This window comes from Pelobates fuscus, chromosome 2 (assembly GCF_036172605.1).
Source record: "Pelobates fuscus isolate aPelFus1 chromosome 2, aPelFus1.pri, whole genome shotgun sequence".
NCBI lineage: Eukaryota > Metazoa > Chordata > Amphibia > Anura > Pelobatidae > Pelobates > Pelobates fuscus.
In genome coordinates, this window is record NC_086318.1 from 198431501 (window position 1) to 198451910 (window position 20410).

Below are 20410 nucleotides of genomic sequence, written 5' to 3' on the forward strand. Positions count from 1 at the left end.
ACTTATTATATAATGTCAGTAAATATACAGGGTTATGGTACCGTGCACTATAATACAGCAACACACTATTAACACTCTCGCTAGACGGCTGAGCTCGCGCTATCTAACAAGATATACACTTTACTAAACAATCGTTAACACATTTACAATTCCCAACTAAACTATTGGCCAGTACCTTGAATGGACTACCTAAAACTATATACACCCGTTTTGGTTAGCCACACTGCCCAATCACCACATATATAGCGAGCTAGAGAACCGAATTTACACAGACGCCTCTTAGTCGCACTATACAACGAGCTAGAGAACCGAATTTACACAGGCGCCTCTTAGTCGTACTATCAAAAGTCTAGTGGGTTCCAAATTTACACGCCTTCCCACTTAGCCCAGATAGGATGAGAACTAGCGAACCGAATTTACACAGGCGCCGCTTAGTCTCCCGGTCCCTCCGACCTAGCGAACGTAATATACACCCTAGAACGCTAGTCTAGACAAGACACCGGTGTCCGGCTAGGGCTATTTACACCAGGACCCCGCCTGACTAACCAAATCAAACGGTCTGACTAAAGAGCGTTTGATCGAGCGGTGCGCCTTCGCTCCTTCCCTCCGACAGAGGGGGCAGATACAGATTCAAAAACCCCTTTGGGCCTACCGCACAATCGGTATACCCCTAGCGGGTCCTGCCGTCTAAAACAGCAGTTATCTTACCTCCTCGTTCCTGAACCTGAGTTCACACTCATCGACGGGGACACCCCAGCACTTCTCACGTAGAGGCCGATGATCTCCTGGACAACAGACCAGTGGCGCCGAGACGAAGGGAGGTCCACGCAGAAGTTCAGGGGTGCAGCCGTAGAGAACGTGGGCAAAGATAGACCGTCTCACGCCTCTGCCTCTCAGCTACCGTTGAACGATGAGCTTCCCGGCCAATGCACCAAATGATACCGGAGAAACTGACGGAAGCCAAGCACAGAGAGATGGACACAGGTTTCTTCAGGAAGGAAGAGATTCTTTATTGGATCACCGATCGGGACTCAGAGGGACTAGCGTCACCAAAATACAGCAAAGTCTGAGTACTGAATACATAGAGTACATTCCTTATATAGCACTGTAGCTCCTCCCACAATTAACTACACCCACACATACCCTTAACCTATTTAATGAATAGAGTCTAAACTCATCCATCCGGTCTAACCACGTGGCTCATCTGATACAAAGGAGAGGGACGCGTAATTCCAGTTCTTACATTCCTGCACCTGGTCAGTACAGTGATGACAGTATCTTAGCTACGTGTAATTAACCAACTGATACTACAAACACATATACATACATATGCCTTGTGGCAATCTTAGCCTGCTAAACTTGTATTTTACTGGAATTACATCACAGTTGTATGAGCGCTTCGGTACTTGCCGGCCAGGGGTGCGATCGTTTTTGTGATTCTGCCAGCATCAGCCTTGGGTGCAAGAGAAATCCTGCGTGCTGTGACCACTGCTCCTCTTTGTGTGGGCAGAGTGAGAGTCCTGGTAAAGTCCCCTTAGGTCTGCCGGTAACTCAGCGAGTTGTAGCTTGAGTGTAGTTGGGAGCTTGGTCTCCGGCTTGCAATGGGTGCGGCGGCCATCTTGGATTTTGCCACGCGGTTTGTGGGTGATCATGCTGCCGCTCGGGTGGTAGAAGCGATCGCTGCCTCTCCGGTGGGGTCTGGGATAACCCCCCCAGCCCACAGGGGGGGGAGAACGGGGCCCTCTGTAGGCGTGCGAGAGGTCCCGCCGGACTAAGCGCGGGAGATCGGCCGCCTCTCCCGCCAGAGCCTCACGGCAGGCCTCAATCCCAGCTGCCCAGCAGTCAGCTTTACCGGCAGGACGGGGGCTGATATTGACGTAGAGGGTAGTTGCCCGTGTCCCCTCTGCCTTCTTGTGGTTGTTGATAGTTTTTTTTTTCGGGGAAAAAAGGTAATTATTGCCTGCTTTTGCCATTTTCATAGCGGAGCAGAGTTGCCCCACGTCCATCCGGTTCGGCGGTCAGGCCCCGCCCCCATGTTAGTCATTATTAATGACACTGCAATTGAGAACTATACACTACCTTATATTTTTACACCTTATTACTGCCCTTTATCCTCTACCATAGAACCAAAAGTCAACAACGACACACACACACCTATTTCATCCACATGTGTTAATACAACTGCTTTCTTACAAGCTGTACATGTGTCATTAAAAACCACTACTCCTGTTGTAACATTATGTAACACAGCAAACAAAAGGCAGAAAAGGGAATGGTATGACACACTGCTAGGATGTGCAGGAACCACTATGGGTATACTAAATAGTTATAGATATGGAGACCCTCAAGAATTAGTTAAACACGGCCAGCATGCATATAGGGACTGGTTTCCATGCTACTGCAAACTGGGCTCCAACTGTTGTTAAATCACAGGTTACAGGATTGGATTTAGATAAATCGATGTATAACTATTTAGGTAATTTAGCTGTTGCAACTATAAAATTCACTACAGGTCTAAGTAACTGGAGTACTTGTGCCATCATGCAACAACAAGGATTGGCATTAGAAGACACACTAATGATTCCTAAACTATAGAAGATTAGAGGAATGCTTAACCTCACAGATAATGAATGGTTACTTCTAAAACCCCAATCCACTAAATGCAATGAATGGTTAACTGGTAACGTTTCACATTTTTATGCTCATGCTATTTTACATTATATCATGCATCATCAAAGGATGTTAAATTAGCTTGTCAATTTAACACATTACCAATACCAGTCTATGATCTCTTTGCCAGGAATTTAACCTGGTGGGCACCCACATACACAGGGGACTATATTGTTCCCAAAGATAACACACACAGGTAGCCACACATATCCTAAAAGGAGAACTCCTTAAGGTGAGTTCATAAATTCAGAATGATTTAGCCCATCATTGGTACGATGCGTTTACTGGTTGGTCCCCTACTGAATCCCAGATAATGAAATCATTCTTCTATCCTCTTGTTATTTTAGTCCTAATTTTATTGTGTACGATTTTATATAACTGCCACCTTACTTGTACATTGAGGAAGAGAATACAGAAATCAATCCATAATGCAGAACAGAAACAATTGGAAATTCTCCTCTCTGCCACTGGAGGGTATCAACCCATCTTTAAAACTGGGCCTTAGGAATTACCACATGGGAATCGAGGTGAATAAATTAATGAAAGTCCCGCAGGGAGTGACTAGCACCCCTGAAAATACCATGTGGAAGTTTCTCTGTCCTGGTAAGATTTTATCGATAAGATGAGCAAATTAATTGCTCAAAGAGGGGGTTGAAGGAATATGAAATAGTTAACTTTTCGTGTTCATATGTATTTTATGCTTTTATAAGGTTTATAATCATTATTGCTGACTGAAAGGATATGAAACAGTTAAACTCAATGTACAACATAATTCTGCTAACTGTGGCAAAGACTTAAACAATAGGGTCTTCCTTCTATAGGATGTGCGACATTGCTAATTATGCTGACTGTGGCAGACTTATACAATTTAAGGTCTTCCTTCTAGAGAATGTACGACATTGCTAAACCTCAGGATGTCTTGCCCATTCCGATTACAGGATATTCTTGCCCAGACTTTATTCAAATGCTTATCTTTCTATTGTCAGACTAGTATGTAATATTAATTACAAGGAAACTATAAATCTTGTTTGTTTGTACGGCTTATGTAAGAAACTGTGTATAAAAGTCAGCTCTGAAATATACTCATTCGAGAGTCTTGTCAGAGCATCTTGTCCGTGTCTTATTGCTGACAATGATTCTCCATCAACGTTGATTATGGTGACTGAGGGATCGAGAACCGAGGGGAGTTGAGTCCATTACAGAATTAACCCTTTCAACGAGGACTGGTTTGGGAACCACTGATCTAATGAATCTGTTATCAGCTTTAAATATATATTTACACTTTGGTGATGATGGTGATGTGCCAGTGGAATGCTTGTCACCATATTGCAAGACTAACACAGGCACTTCACACCTTTTTACAAGCATAACACAGGGAACATCACACCATATTAGTGCTGAAACCAAGGGGCTGGCTGCACTCACCTGAACATGCATAAATAGGGTGCTGCTGGGAGCCAATTTATACAATAAAATAAGAAAATCCAGAGCACGCCCTTAACCACTAAACAGCAACTTGGTGCTGACAGATTTTTTTAGTTTTTTCAAAACACCTAATCTAGGCAAAAAATAATACAAAATAATGCCTAGATTAGGTGTGTTTTTTTTTAAAAAAAACTAAACCCATATTTTTTTGCCTAGCTTAGGTGTTTTAAAAAAAACAAAAAAAAAATCTGTCAGCACCGAAGTTGCTGTTTAGTGAATAAGGGAGTACGCTGGATTTTCTCTTTTTTATTGTATAAATTGGCCCCCAGCAGCACTCCATTTATGCATGTTCAGGTGAATGCAGCTAGTCCCCTGGTTTCATATATATATATATATATATATATATATATATATATATATATATATATATATATAATTTGGGAGTCTAGCCAATTCCTTGGTTTTGCACCCCTCCCTGTCACAGGTGCCTCATCCCAGGGCCCTATTTAGCCTTGTACTGCAGAGAGCCCCAGATGGAATTTCCATCCCCCCCAAAGTGAGTAGCTCATGAAGCAGACATTAGGCTGTTAGAGTAGGGCCTGCCAAAGATGGGGTACATTGACGTTGTGGCAGGCTTATGCAATGTATGATCAGATAATGTACCTAAACCCCCATTATTTTTTGCTTAGATCAGGTTTTTTTAAGAAACTTAAAAATCTGTCTGCACCGAAGTTGCTGTTTAGTGGATAAGGGTGTGTGCTGGATATTCTCTTTTTTACCATATTAGTGCCGGACTGGGAATAAAAACCAGCCCTGTAAATAAAAGCAGGCCCATAGCATTGTGGCATTATACCAGCCCGTCTTATAACACTATATTCTTGTTAACAAAAGGGCAACCATGCATTTTAAAAGTACATTTGAAGAGTGTATTTATAGATACGACTGATATATACCCCTTCCCAGGGCAATATATATCACCAGTATTTACACAAGGTGATACCTCACACGTTGCCCTGATATATACCCCATGCACAGGGCAATATATAGGCCCCACTATGTACACAAGGTTATTTGAATTGCCCTGTGCAAGGGTATAGATCAGGGTAGTGTGTGAGACATAACGCTTTGTATATAGTGGGGGAATAAATTAACTTGCCCGAGCACATAGATTGCACTCCCAGGACTTGCTACAGCAACCAGGACTTGCCCTAGCACTTAGATTGCACTCACAATGATACCGGAGAAACTGACGGAAGCCAAGCACAGAGAGATGGACACAGGTTTCTTCAGGAAGGAAGAGATTCTTTATTGGATCACCGATCGGGACTCAGAGGGACTAATGTCACCAAAATACAGCAAGTTCTGAGCCCCGGACAATAGTGCAGGCTCCTTATATAGGCACATAACTCCTCCCATATTAAGCTCCACCCGCACATTCTCTTGACCAATCAATACAAATAAGAATTAACTTCCTGCTTGACCGCAAGGCTTGTCCAGCACAATGGAGGAGGGGAATACTACATCCTGTATTCTTGCACATGCTCCGTACACTACTGATCGTATCTTGCCTCGTGCAACCAACTGATCGATACGTCAGCATATGCACGTACACATGCCACGTGGTAATCTCGGCCTACTACATTTATTTTTACCGAGATTCCACCACATTCCCCCCTTTGATGCCTCTTGATATTTCACAATTACTTGAGGCATCACTTAACCTTAGTTTGCATACACCGCAAGTTACCTTGAACCAGACCAGACTTATCTTATGATGTGAATCTTCAACACTCATCTTCCTGCATTGGTTCTCCCTGATCTAGAGCCTTATATTTATAAATTGCCATTATCTGTGCAGCAGCCTTCCTCTCTGCTATATTTTCTATCAGGCTTTGCACAGACCTAACTACTAAGGGTATAAGACACGGCAGGAGTAGACACAACATTAAAATCAGTAGGACTCCACCTACCACTGCCTTAAGCCCTCCAAACCACTCATACCAGCTACCAAACCAACTGCTTGGATTATACCCTTTCCATACCTGAGTAGGCACATGCGCTAGTTTAACCATATGGCTAGTAAGCTCAGCTATTGCTTGCCCTTCGTCATCTATTTGAAGACAGCAATTGCTCAGGTTAAACTTCCCACATACACCTCCCTCTACTGCCAAAAGGTAATCCAAGGCTAATCTATTTTGGTATACTGCTGTCCTCATCCTGGTATTGTGCTTCGCTAGAAGATTGAGCGCTTGTGATGTCTCGTTAGTAATAATCTCAACCACCGCCTGTAACCTTATAATACGGTTGAGCATATAAATAGGGGTTCTATAACCAAAGGTACCATCTTCTGCCCACGTGGCTGGCCCATAATAATCGATAATACGCTGGGGAGGCCATTCATTATCTTCCCAGGCGCCTATCTCTATGGGTCCCCTTTTCTTCCTATGATTCACATCATACACTTTAACACCTAAAGTCTCACCTGTTTCAATAGGTAACAAGAAGAAGGATGGTTTGAGCATACCCAACACACATGCCCCTTCCCAGTCCTGTGGCAACTCCGAATAGGCTTTCTTACCACAGATCCAGTACAAATTTGCTGGGGCTCTCCAGGTAGATGTGATGGGTAGGTCAAACCACACATCCTTTAAATTGGCATATCTAGCAAACGGGTTAGATGGTTCTGAGACATTTGAAGCCGACCACCAAGTTGTATTCTTTGTATCATCATCATAAGCTTTTTGCCCTAGACAAGTTAATTCTCCTACAGAAGTATTATACATTATTCCTTTCCTTGCTATGCAAACATAACCTATGATGGAGGTCTTTAATCTCCACTCAGATTTACCTCTAACACTCATATGATAATCGGCTTGTGTAGATATTAATTGGTCAACTGCCTCAGAACCGGACATTACCTCCTTTGCTTCCCAAGGCCATTGGTCTCCCATGTTAGTACCTCCACACACATAGCAGTTGGTAACATTAAGACTACCGGCAATACTTTCAGCTAAATCAATAAACAGGTTTTTAGCATTATGGGGGATCTTATTATCTATGCTCATCTCTTCATAAAAGGAATGGTATACTTGATGAGTCTGGGAGGATACCGTATCAGTCTCTATCCCTATAAACAATATTGTCCCAGGATCTAAACCCGTCCCATATATTTGAAACCCAAATAAATTACCATATTAATCTAAGAACTTGTCGGGGTTATTTATAAGTATATGGACTGGATTGCATTCCATAGACTTACAATATGGGCTGGTAGGCAACTTAGTCACAATCATGTCCTTGTCTACTGTCTGTCCCCAAGTTGCCCACCCCACACAGGACCAATATGGGCAAAAGTTATAATCTCTATTTGGGCATCTAGGACTCACATATTTATTTTTACTACTGGGACAAATATATTTATCGTTAGACCCATACGTCCTCTCCCATCTAAGATCCCCACATATATTCCAGGGCTTTCTACCACTTGATATCGCCTTACACGCATCAAATAGCAGAACACCCGAAGAATGTACGGATTCTAACACCGTCTTATTAATTAGGGTCCCCTGAGGATCTCCATTCCTGAGAGTCAACCAAATTGTACGAGGTTGATACTCCGGACTGAAGCACTTAGGTTCTCCTACTCCTAAATGGCACACACTATATTCTATATTTAGGTATCTACATCTTGATACATCTCCTTTACACTCGTATTGTGAATGCCAAATTAGGGTTTGGGAAATATGGTTACCTGTTCTTGTAGTCTTAATGCATACCTCACAGCTAGGAGTGTCGGTACCTCTACCTTCCTGAATATAAAAATACACATAAATAAACATTATCATAAACACATCTTTCGTCGTCATCCTCAGTCTTCGTCCGTGCGAAGGCACCTCAGCTTCCGGGATGTAAGGGCTGCAGGGAATGGAGTTCTGCTCGTCTTCACAGGAGTCCCTTCGAGACTTTTCCTGGCTTATATACTATACGTCGGTGAGCGGACAGGCTTTATTATGGCCCTCTCACTCACTTACCAAATCTCTGAAACAATAAAATTTTGTAATCCACAAAGTTCCTCGTCACTCCGACTGAGTCGTGCGCTTTAACCGGATCTTGCAGGGATTCTCTGGATCTGCTGTAACTTGCCAAGAATCGACTGCTGCTGGTTTAACCCTGGAGTGATGTATCCACGGAGTCACTTCGGCTACTTTTATCGCTGTAGGGGTAGACAAAAGAACAACATAAGGACCTCTCCACTTGGGCCCTAACGGTACATTATTCCACTCTTTAATCCACACTTGGTCTCCTGGGTGGTAACTATGAACTGGGGGATAAATATTCACAGGTAATCTATCTTGTACCCATTTCTGTACCTCCTTCATAGTCTTACCCAACTCTACAACCTGCTGCCGGGTAATTCCTTCTCCCAACTGACTCAAATCCCCCTTTAAGTTACCAAGTGCGGGAGGTGGTCGCCCATACATGATTTCAAAAGGAGAGAGGCCCATCCTTCTGGTAGGTGTACTGCGGATTCGCAATAGAGCTATGGGTAAGAGAACGTTCCACTTAAGTTGGCTTTCCTGACACATTTTAGCCAACTGATTCTTAATAGTTCTATTCATTCTCTCTACCTTACCAGAACTCTGGGGTCTATATGCCGTATGAAGCCTCCACTTTATACCAAGCATATGAGTCAGTTGTTGTAGGCATTGATGAACAAAAGCTGGACCATTGTCCGATCCTATAGAGCAGGGTAGTCCATATCGGGGTATTATTTCTCGTAGCAGGAATCTCACAACTTCTCCCGCTTTCTCTGTACGAGTAGGACATGCTTCTACCCAGCCTGAATAGGTACACACAATTACCAGCAGGTAACGATGTCCACCCGATTTAGGCATCACTGTATAGTCAATTTGTAAATCGGACATGGGGAGTCCCCCATAAACTGAACTCCTGGTGGCTTTACTGGTCCTTGCCTTGCATTATTTTCAGCACACGTTACACATCTTCGTACAATGGCCTGAGTCAAGTTGGACAATCTTGGTATGTAGAAATGTTTTCTGAGAGATTCTTCTGTGCTGTCTCTCCCAGAATGTGTCCCGTTGTGATAGTTTTGGACAATTTCTACCGCTAGTGATGCTGGAATGACTATTCTTCCATCTTCTAACTGATACCATTTGTTCTCCAAATACTTTCCAGGTTCAGTCTTTAACCACTCCTCTTCTTGAGCTGTATAAACTGGAGTCCATTGAGACAGTGGAGTTGGTATAAGAGCAGCTATATGCCCCACATACTCCTGTCTTCCCGATTCAGCGGCACGCTTAGCTGTACTGTCTGCCATCCGATTTCCTTTGGTTACATCACCATCTCCTCTCAGATGCGCTCGACAATGTATGATACCGACTTCTTTCGGCTCCCACACTGCTTCCAATAGTTGTAGGATTTCAGCTGCATACTTGATTTCTTTGCCTTCTGAATTCAATAGTCCTCTTTCTTTATACAAAGCTCCGTGGGCATGAGTGGTTAAAAACGCATACTTGGAGTCCGTGTAGATGTTCACTCTTAAACCTTCAGCCAATTGTAACGCTCGTGTCAGTGCTATCAATTCTGCCTTTTGTGCTGATGTTCCTTTCGCCAGTGGCCGAGCTTCTATCACCTTGTCTATTGTTGTTACTGCATATCCTGCATAGCGGATCCCTTCTTTCACATAACTACTGCCGTCGGTGTAATATTGAACATCGGGGTTCTGGATGGGAAAATCACGAAGATCGGGTCTACTTGAAAATACTTCATCCATTACTTCCAAACAATCATGTTGACTTTCAGTAGGTTGTGGCAAAAGGGTAGCTGGATTTAAGGTGTTTACAGTCTCTAAATGCACTCTTGGGTTTTCACACAACATTGGTTGATACTTGGTCATACGGCTGTTACTAAACCAATGATTTCCTTTGTTGTCACGTCTAAACATTTGTTATGAAGGAACACAACTGCAGATTTCGTATAGTTTGAATATTTATTATAAAAAGTAAAAGGTAATGACTTTAATTCCAATTTACAGGTACTGTTGTTTTAAGTAATAAACGATAACTGAAGTCCACAATTATAAGCACTGTAGCTTTAAGTAGTAAATGATAACTGAAGTCCACAATTACAGGCACTGTAGCTTTAAGTAGTAAATGATAACTGAAGTCCACAATTACAGGCACTGTAGCTTTAAGTAGTAAATGATAACTGAAGTCCACAATTACAGGCACTGTAGCTTTAAGTAGTAAATGATAACTGAAGTCCACAATTACAGGCACTGTAGCTTTAAGTAGTAAATGATAACTGAAGTCCACAATTACAGGCACTGTAGCTTTAAGTAGTAAATGATAACTGAAGTCCACAATTACAGGCACTGTAGCTTTAAGTAGTAAATGAAAACTGAAGTCCACAATTACAGGCACTGAAGCTTTAAGGAGTAAACGATAGTAAATTGCAGACACTGAATCAATAAAGAGTCTCTTAGTAGAATCAACGGTTTAGGTGATAAGCAGTCACAATAGCTGTTCCATAGTCTTTAACCGAAGCAAGACAGATGCAGCTAACTGAGATAAGTATGAGTTGAAGTTAGCTGTAACGGTTTTGTATTATCGAAGGATTTTGGAGACAGGAAATAACAGCTTGAGATGCAATGCTTATCACAGAGGTTTTACTTAGCTTCCGGCACATAGAACACTGGTTCCCGAGATCTCCTCAGAGGCGTTTATCCTGGATGGAGAGTGTTAAGCTTTTAGTTGTTGATGAGGAGAGGTGAAGGGAACTTGCAGAGTCTTTCAGTCCGGTCTGGTAACAGAGGTTTTCACAACGAAGTTGTAGCCGGTTCGTGAGTACGGAACGTAGTTCAATAATCCAGCCTAGATCAGCTGGTGCAGTCAGATTAAATAGGCAGACCGTGTCATAAAGGGGTGTGGCTATGCTCCGTGGAACCAGGAAGTAAGAGGATACCATAGTTAAGGCATGACAGTACCCCCTCTTTAATGAGCAACCTCTGGGTGCTATTGACTTGGTTTAGAAGGGTAACGCTTGTGAAATTTGGAAATCAATATGTCAGCATGAACGACAGAGGAGTTTTCCCATGTATCTTCATCAATTCCATATCCTTTCCATCTGATGAGGTATTGTAAGGAGCCACGATGGATCCTTGAATCCAGTATACTTTGAATTTCGTATTCTTCTTCACCCTGGACCAATATGGGATCAGGAGAAGTAGTGACATTTCTTTGGAAAGGGTCAGGATGATGAGGCTTCAACAAGGACAATTGATTGGATCTTTGGCATACAGAACAAGATTTGACATAAGATTCGATAGTTTGGGGGGCGGAGCCTGGGTACCGAGCCGTGCAGACGCACCTGCCATGAGCTCCTGCTAGACAGGCTGAAAAACGGGGTAAAAGCGGCAGCTACATGGTCCAGGGACCTTCAAAGGTGCACTACCCAGGTCAGGGGTGCACAGCAAATCCGACAGATACCACCCCGGGGCTCGCCGGAGCCGGGGAAATAAACAAACGAATGCGGCCTACTGGGGCTGGAGCTGGGGGGAGGCGGCCGCTCTCCCCGGCACCAGGGCCCTCAAGCGACACTACGGCAACCTACCCCCCCCCCCCTATGGACCGGTGGGGGACATCCCGGTCCCCGCTGGACGACTCGGCAGGAGCGAAAAGCGGACAAGCAGGCTCCACGGCATGCAGGGGCAACAGGCCACCAGGGCCCTGTCAAAATGGCTGCCCAGCAAAGGCCCCAAGAGCGGAGCGCCCACTCCAAGACCCTCAAACCTCAACAAGAAAATCTTGACTGGCTTTGCAAGAGGCTCTGGGACATACTGCATAGCGGGGGAAGAACCTACCACGAGGCAGAAACAATCGTAGCCTCTTGGCTCAGACCGGCTGCACGACGCAGCCACTATAGGCACATACCTCGGGCCTCCAAAGCGGCAGTCCGGCTACGCAGGTTCCAGCACTCCTCGAGGCGGGATACGGTGCCAAGTCTCTCATATGCACGCTCTCATTTGCTGTCACACAAACCCGGGACTGCTACACAGGCCACCCGTACGGAGCACTCACCGGACAGGACCATCACTGGCCAGCGCAGCATGAACCAGCTCCCCACCGCCAACGCTGCAACACAAGGGGCTGTGCGGCTGCACATCCCCCGAAGTACCACCGGAGCTGATTCCGGGCGCGGCGACACCATGTGCAGGGACCCCGAAGGAGGAACTTACTATGGCACTGACCGGGACTTACCAACGAGGGGCATAGGCTGACACACCTATAGCATAACCTCACTAGAGCCATGCCTTGCAACTCCGGGTGAAGCTCTATATGACCGACCTATGTAGCGGCCACGCTCACATAGGTATCCTGGGAATTGCATGATATGTTTTCAAGTTTACTCTTTTTATAGTTTTTTTTTTTTTTTTTTTTTTTTTTTTTTTTTACTCATTCCCAGTGGAACTAAAGCCTTTTAAGCGCTAAAGTACAATCTTTTCTTGTTGACACTACTTTTATGTATTAAGCTTCAGTTTCAAACATGCCCTACAAGCTCGCTCAACCTATTATTTCCCATCTTATGACCTATGTGTTTTGCTATAAGCTTAAGTGTACCAACATGTGCGATTTAATGTTGATTGCATTCCTCATCTCTTTTTTTATTTTCTTTTTTACTGCCTCTGTTGAAACTAGCAACCCTACTTCAGCACCCTCAGGCACCTACACTACCATCTTGGTTACTCACAAAAGCGAGCAGTATAATCCTGTCTTATCATAACTAAACACGACTTGCACCCAAACATAGTATTACTCATACTCAAGCACACTATATTTAAACTATACTTTTATTTGTTATTATCTACTGTCAGTCTAGATAACAAACCCGTGGGTAAATATGTATGACATGCTTAATCTAGACCTGCACCTATAGCTTATAAGATACTCCTCTACTATAAAAAAGAAAATGTGCACTGTATATGAAACCACACTGTTGTTCACCATTGTTTATTGATATGATTGCACCAGCTATTGTGGCAGTGTAAATGTATGTGTTAATCCATGCACAATCTAAATAAAGAATGAAAAAAAAAAAAAAAAAAAAAAAAAAAAAGATTCGATAGTTTGGTCTTGACGAGGCCACCAACAGTATCTTTTAGACAATTCAAGGGTCCTTTTCATACCTGGATGACCTGCCAGTGGAGAATCATGAATAAATTCAAGTACTTTAATTCTGAAAGAGGGAGGTACATAAATCCGGTCTTTAAAATAGTAGAGACCGTTTTTCTTGGATAATTTCATTGATTTAGGAAGTTCAAGAGCATCTTCACTGAGACCTTTAATGTCGTCAATAAGAGAAGATAAGATTCCAATGACTTTAGGCAAAGGAGGTTCTTGAGGAGTTCTGTGTTGAGAAAGGACAGCTCCAATTGCAAATTCCGAAGCATCCGTTTCAAGGACATAAGGATATGAAGGATTTGGAAGTTGAAGGATAGGAGCTGTTGTAAACTTTCTCTTTAATTCACCAATGACTGTAGGAGGAGGAGACTCCAGTTCGGTGTCAGAACAACATGAGGTTTTAGCTGGTTCTTTCGTAGACTGAAGAATTGGAATTTGCTGTAAACATGTTTCTTTACAATAATGTGAGTTAAAGGTGAGAGAGAAAGGAAACCATGAGATTTGAGGGTTGTGGTTCCTTAACCAGTTGATCCCTAATATAATAGGAAAAAATGGTGATGAGATAACATCAAATATAAGACTTTCCGTATGAGTATGATTGATGGTTACTTTTAGAGGGACGGATTCATGAAGTATTGGTCCCGATGAGATGAGGGACCCGTCAATCACTTTAACAGGTACAGAAGTTCTTTTACGAACACAAGGAATTTTATTCTTTGTTACAAAGGCTGAGTCGATGAATACTCCATTTGCACCGGAATCGATAACAGCCTTGGTTATGATTCTTTTATTGTCCCACTGTAATACAAGAACGATAGGGGACATTTGAGTATTTGCTGTAGAGGGAAGTACACTTAGGATGGAAGAGGCATGAGACTGCCTTCTGCCTTTTATCCGTTTTAATGAAGGACAATCAGAGACTAAATGAACTTGAGAGGCACAATACATGCAGAGGTTTAACATACGTCTTCGATTTTTCTCTTCAGGAGTGAGGGGACTTCTTATTATCCCTATTTCCATAGGTTCGATTGGTTCAGATGGGTTGTCAGGAGGCTTTGGAGCCCCTATTTCCATAGGTTCACTTGGTATGGAATTCTTATCTGGAGCTTTTGAGGGAGTGAAAGGTTTGCGGTCTTTTGAATGTGAAAGGGCTTTTTCGGCCTTTCTTTCTCTTAATCTTCTGTCAATGCTGATTGATAGGCGAATTAGAGCGTTCAAATTAGTAGGGAGTTCTGTTCTAGATAATTCATCTTTTACAGCTTCCGATAAACCAATTCGAAACTGGTTGCGCAATGTGATGTCATTCCATTGCGTTTCTATAGCCCATCTTTTGAATTCAGCAATGTAATCTTCAACGGGTCTATTTCTTTGCTGTAGTGTTCTGATTGTTAAATCAGCTGTAGCTTGTTTGTTAGGATCTTCATAGAGAAGAGACATGGCTTCAAAAAATTCATCCAGTGAGTCTAAGACGGGGTCATCGTTTTCCAGAAAGGAATGGGCCCATGACATAGGTTCACCTCTTAGAAAGGAAATAACCGAACAAACTTTAGTTCTTTCTGTAGGATAGGATCTAGGTTTCAAAGCAATTAAAAGTTTGCAAGAGTTGAGGAACTCCCTGTATTTTGAACGATCTCCATAGAACTTTTCAGGGTTACACACAGCAGGATCACTAGCCGAGTGCAGAGTAGTATGAGGAGTATGAGTTTGTAAATCTCTGATATAAGTGAGAAGTCTTTCGTTAGTAACTTGCAGGTCTTGAACACTTTGGGCTAGTGCATTAACTCTTTGATTCAGCGTAGTTATAGTAGAATCGAAATCTGCTGGATCCATTACAATGGCTGGATTATTCTGTCACGTCTAAACATTTGTTATGAAGGAACACAACTGCAGATTTCGTATAGTTTGAATATTTATTATAAAAAGTAAAAGGTAATGACTTTAATTCCAATTTACAGGTACTGTTGTTTTAAGTAATAAACGATAACTGAAGTCCACAATTATAAGCACTGTAGCTTTAAGTAGTAAATGATAACTGAAGTCCACAATTACAGGCACTGTAGCTTTAAGTAGTAAATGATAACTGAAGTCCACAATTACAGGCACTGTAGCTTTAAGTAGTAAATGATAACTGAAGTCCACAATTACAGGCACTGTAGCTTTAAGTAGTAAATGATAACTGAAGTCCACAATTACAGGCACTGTAGCTTTAAGTAGTAAATGATAACTGAAGTCCACAATTACAGGCACTGTAGCTTTAAGTAGTAAATGATAACTGAAGTCCACAATTACAGGCACTGTAGCTTTAAGTAGTAAATGAAAACTGAAGTCCACAATTACAGGCACTGAAGCTTTAAGGAGTAAACGATAGTAAATTGCAGACACTGAATCAATAAAGAGTCTCTTAGTAGAATCAACGGTTTAGGTGATAAGCAGTCACAATAGCTGTTCCATAGTCTTTAACCGAAGCAAGACAGATGCAGCTAACTGAGATAAGTATGAGTTGAAGTTAGCTGTAACGGTTTTGTATTATCGAAGGATTTTGGAGACAGGAAATAACAGCTTGAGATGCAATGCTTATCACAGAGGTTTTACTTAGCTTCCGGCACATAGAACACTGGTTCCCGAGATCTCCTCAGAGGCGTTTATCCTGGATGGAGAGTGTTAAGCTTTTAGTTGTTGATGAGGAGAGGTGAAGGGAACTTGCAGAGTCTTTCAGTCCGGTCTGGTAACAGAGGTTTTCACAACGAAGTTGTAGCCGGTTCGTGAGTACGGAACGTAGTTCAATAATCCAGCCTAGATCAGCTGGTGCAGTCAGATTAAATAGGCAGACCGTGTCATAAAGGGGTGTGGCTATGCTCCGTGGAACCAGGAAGTAAGAGGATACCATAGTTAAGGCATGACAGTTGTAATCCAACAACGTCTGTACTGCATGTGGGACTCGTACATAAAGTTCTTGACCCAGAGTGAGTTTATCGGCTTCAGCTACTAGCAGGGCGGCTGCAGCTACGGCTCTTAGACAAGGTGGAAGTCCGCTGGCCACTGCATCCAGTTGCTTAGACATATAGGCAACAGGTCTTTGCCATGATCCCAAGTACTGTGTCAATACTCCCACAGCCATTCTTCTTTGCTCATGTACATACAGGTAGAATGGTCGTGTGTGATCAGGTAGACCTAATGCTGGGGCACTCATCAAAGCCTTCTTCACATCTTCAAATGCCGTTTGCTGTTCTTGAGTCCATAAGAAGGGGTCGTGCTCTGTACCTTTGATAGCTGCATACAGAGGTTTTGCCAGTATCGCGTAGCTGGGAATCCATATCCTACAGAAGCCTGCTGCCCCCAAGAATTCTCGCACTTGTCTTCTATTCTTGGGTATCGGTATTTGGCACACAGCTTCTTTTCTCTATGGCCACATAATTCTTTGACCTTCAGAGATATGGAATCCCAGATATTTGACAGTTGGCAAACACAACTGAGCCTTCTTTCTGGACACCTTGTATCCTGCCTTCCAGAGAATGTGTAGTAGATTGTGCGTTGCTTGCTGACATATTTCCTTTGTAACTGCTGCTATCAACAAGTCATCTACATATTGTAACAATACACACTCTCCTGGGATGGACTCGAAATCCAATAAATCCTGACTTAGAGCTGAACCAAATAGGGTGGGTGAATTTTTAAACCCTTGGGGCAGTCTTGTCCAGGTCATTTGGCGTTTTGAGCCCGTCACAGCGTTTTCCCATTGGAAAGCGAAGATACATTGACTTTCTGCAGCAATTCGGAGGCAAAAGAAGGCATCTTTGAGGTCTAAGACTGTAAAATAGGTAGCCCCGCCCGGAATTAAAGCAAGCAGGTTATATGGATTGGGTACAACTGGATGTATACTAACAACCGCATCATTGACTGCTCTCAAGTCCTGCACAGGTCGATACTCATCTGTACCGGGCTTTTGAACAGGCAGCAATGGGGTGTTCCAGGGGGAAGTACAGAATTTTAGGATACCATACCGTATGAACTTATCCAGATAAGATTGGATGTTCTTCTTAGCCTTCTGCGGGATGTGATATTGTCTTAGGCTCACTGGATAAACCCCAAGTTTTAGTTCGATTTTAATAGGTGGAATATTGCGGGCCAGTCCTGGTGGGTTGTTCTCTGCCCAAACTCCTGGTATGTTGAATAAAGACTCATCACTCCTAGGGTTTTGGCTAGTCAACGCTGTATAAAGTCGCCACTCTTCTTCCTTTGGTACGGATAATGTCATAATACCTGAAGGTCCATTAAACTTTAAGGATGTTGTTCCATTTGGTAGGAACGTAATCTGCGCTTGTAATTTAGATAGCATATCACGTCCCAGCAATTGGACTGGACATTCAGGCATATAAAGAAATTGATGTTTTACTACGTGGCCTCCCAATGTACAGAGTCGACTTTTAAGAACCGGTTTTTCAGCACTTCTTCCAGTTGCTCCTATTACAGTAATAGTTCTTCCAGATGGAGGAGCAACTAGATTAGTCACCACCGAATGTTCAGCACCAGTGTCGATAATGAACGCACTCCTTTTTCCCCCTATTGATACATCGACCATAGGCTCCGCTCGACCAAGGGGGATGGAGCCCGGTCGGTATCAATAGTCCTCCATGACCGTGTCAGCCAATCCTACAAAGTTCCTACCTTCTCTATCGCGGGACCTTTGCGCGGCTGGAAAATACCTATCTTCCCTAACACTTCCTCTGTTCCCATTGCTCCCTCTATTACCATTACTCCCTCCGGGGCCTCCTCTACCTCTCGCTCTGCCTCTAAAGTTTCCATAACCTGTCCTAGGTCGGTCTCTCTCATACTGTTCTCTTCGCGGACACTCATTTCTCCAATGCCCTTCTTCCCTACAGTATGCGCACGGATTTCTACTCAGAGGTTCCTCATTCCACTTACTATCGCCTCTATCTGGGCCCCGTCTATCTACGCCTGCGATCGCTACCGCTAGCATATCAGCCTTTCTACGCATCTTGCGCTCTTCCTCTTTCTTTGTCTCTGTTTCCCTATTCATGTATACTTTATTTGCTACCTCCATTAGTTGGGTGATAGACATTCCTGCAAACCCTTCTAACTTCTGTAGCTTGCGCTTAATATCTCTGTAAGCTTGGCTGACAAAGGCGGAGTTCACCATTCGGGAATTATCTGCGTCTTCCGGATTAAAGGGGGTATACAAGCGGTATGCCTCCAATAATCGGTCATAAAAGACACTGGGCGCTTCATCACTTTTCTGAATCACCTCAACTGTCTTCGACATATTAATGGCTTTCTTCCCTCCGGCTTTCATGCCAGCAATTATAGCGTCTCTATAGGCTCTGAGTTGAACCATATCTGCGCCATTTACATTCCAGTCGGGATCGGTGTTAGGATAATGTGTTGCGGCCCATGCTGCTGGATTGGCTTGATTCAAAGCACGGGCTCTATCCTCTAGCGCTTTAATGGCCGCTTGATTAATCCTTGTCCTTTCCTCATTATTAAACAAAGTCATTAATAACTGCTGGCAATCAGCCCATGTCGGGTTATGTGTCTGAACTATCGAGGTGAACAGATCGGTCATAGCTTGTGGTTTCTCAGTGTACGAGGAATTGTGGGTCTTCCAATTCAAGAGATCGGTAGTCGTGAACGGGACATATACGAAGACTGGGTCAGCATGTGCCATTTGACCTGCGGCATCGATATAGGCTGACCCGGGATTCAGACGAAGAGGCATCTGATAATATTTTAATTGTTGGGTACCGGTCAGTTGTCGGGTTAGTATGGGGCTACGTGGAGGGGCGTCAGTTAGAGGTTCCGGTCGGGGAGTAATAAAGCATGAGGATGTGGGAGCTTGGTTTTGGGAAAAGTTAGTAAATAGAACACTTCGAGCCGAGCTAGAAGAAGCTTGACCGGAAGTCTGAAGTGGCGCCAAATCAGGATATTCAGATCTAATGGGGGTTGGTTCTGGTTCCGGAAGGGGAGATTTAGTACGAGAGGGGGTGGATTCTGTACTGGAGGAGGAAGCGGAAGTGGATGGGGGCAATGGGGGAAGGGGTGCAGGACTTCCTGCATTCGCGTCACTTCCTCTTAAAGGAAAGTAAGGGGGCGGCAAAGGGATCTCGGACTCAGGGGGCGTGTCCAAAATGGGCCTAACACCAGTCCTAGTGGACAAACAAGTCCTAGCCACCATGAGGCGACATTGCTCCTCGTGGCATGTCTGAATCCATTTTGGCGAGTCATTTACGGCCTGTCTCCAACAATCAATATAAGGAAACTGCCCGTAAAGTTCAGGCCTACCCGATACAGCCACGTGTACACGCTGTACCAGAGTTGGATCCAAACTGCCACGTGGCGGCCATGCCGCAACCAAAGTAGGCCACTCCCTAGTACACAAAGTGACCAAACGTACAGGAGACATTTTAACCCCAAAATCACATGTTTTGAATCCCTTTTTAAAATTCTTCACCATACAACCTAAGGGATCCGGAATCTTTGACTCCGACGCGCCCATACTTATCAATGGAACGTCGTTGACAACGAATACTATGCACACGTACTTTTCAACAGTCACACCTGTTTCCTCTGGCAACAGCACCACGTGGTACGGTTACCAAGTGAAACGTACACAATAACACAATAAACACTCAGGGAATTCCCGTACACACACAGCTGTTACACCAGTCACTAGATAATCAATATTATGCCCTTTGGCGAAACTATACAGTCACCCACGCTATAATTCTCTATATATGAATTACCCGTCTATAACACACCCCAGTAACATCGTCTTTTACAAATAGCGGTTACAGTACGGTTAGCATAGGTCAAAGCACAATTTAAGGTCACAATACAATTATTAGTGGTTATGGTGTTAAACATGCAATAGACGACAATGATTAGTACTTATATACAGTGTCAGTAAATATACAGGGTTATGGTACCGTGCACTATGATACAGCAACACACTATTAACACTCTCGCTAGATGGCTGAGCTCGCGCTATCTAACAAGATATACACTTTACTAAACAATCTTTAACACATTTACAATTCCCAACTAAACTATTGGCCAGTACCTTGAATGGACTACCTAAAACTATCTACATCCGTTTTGGT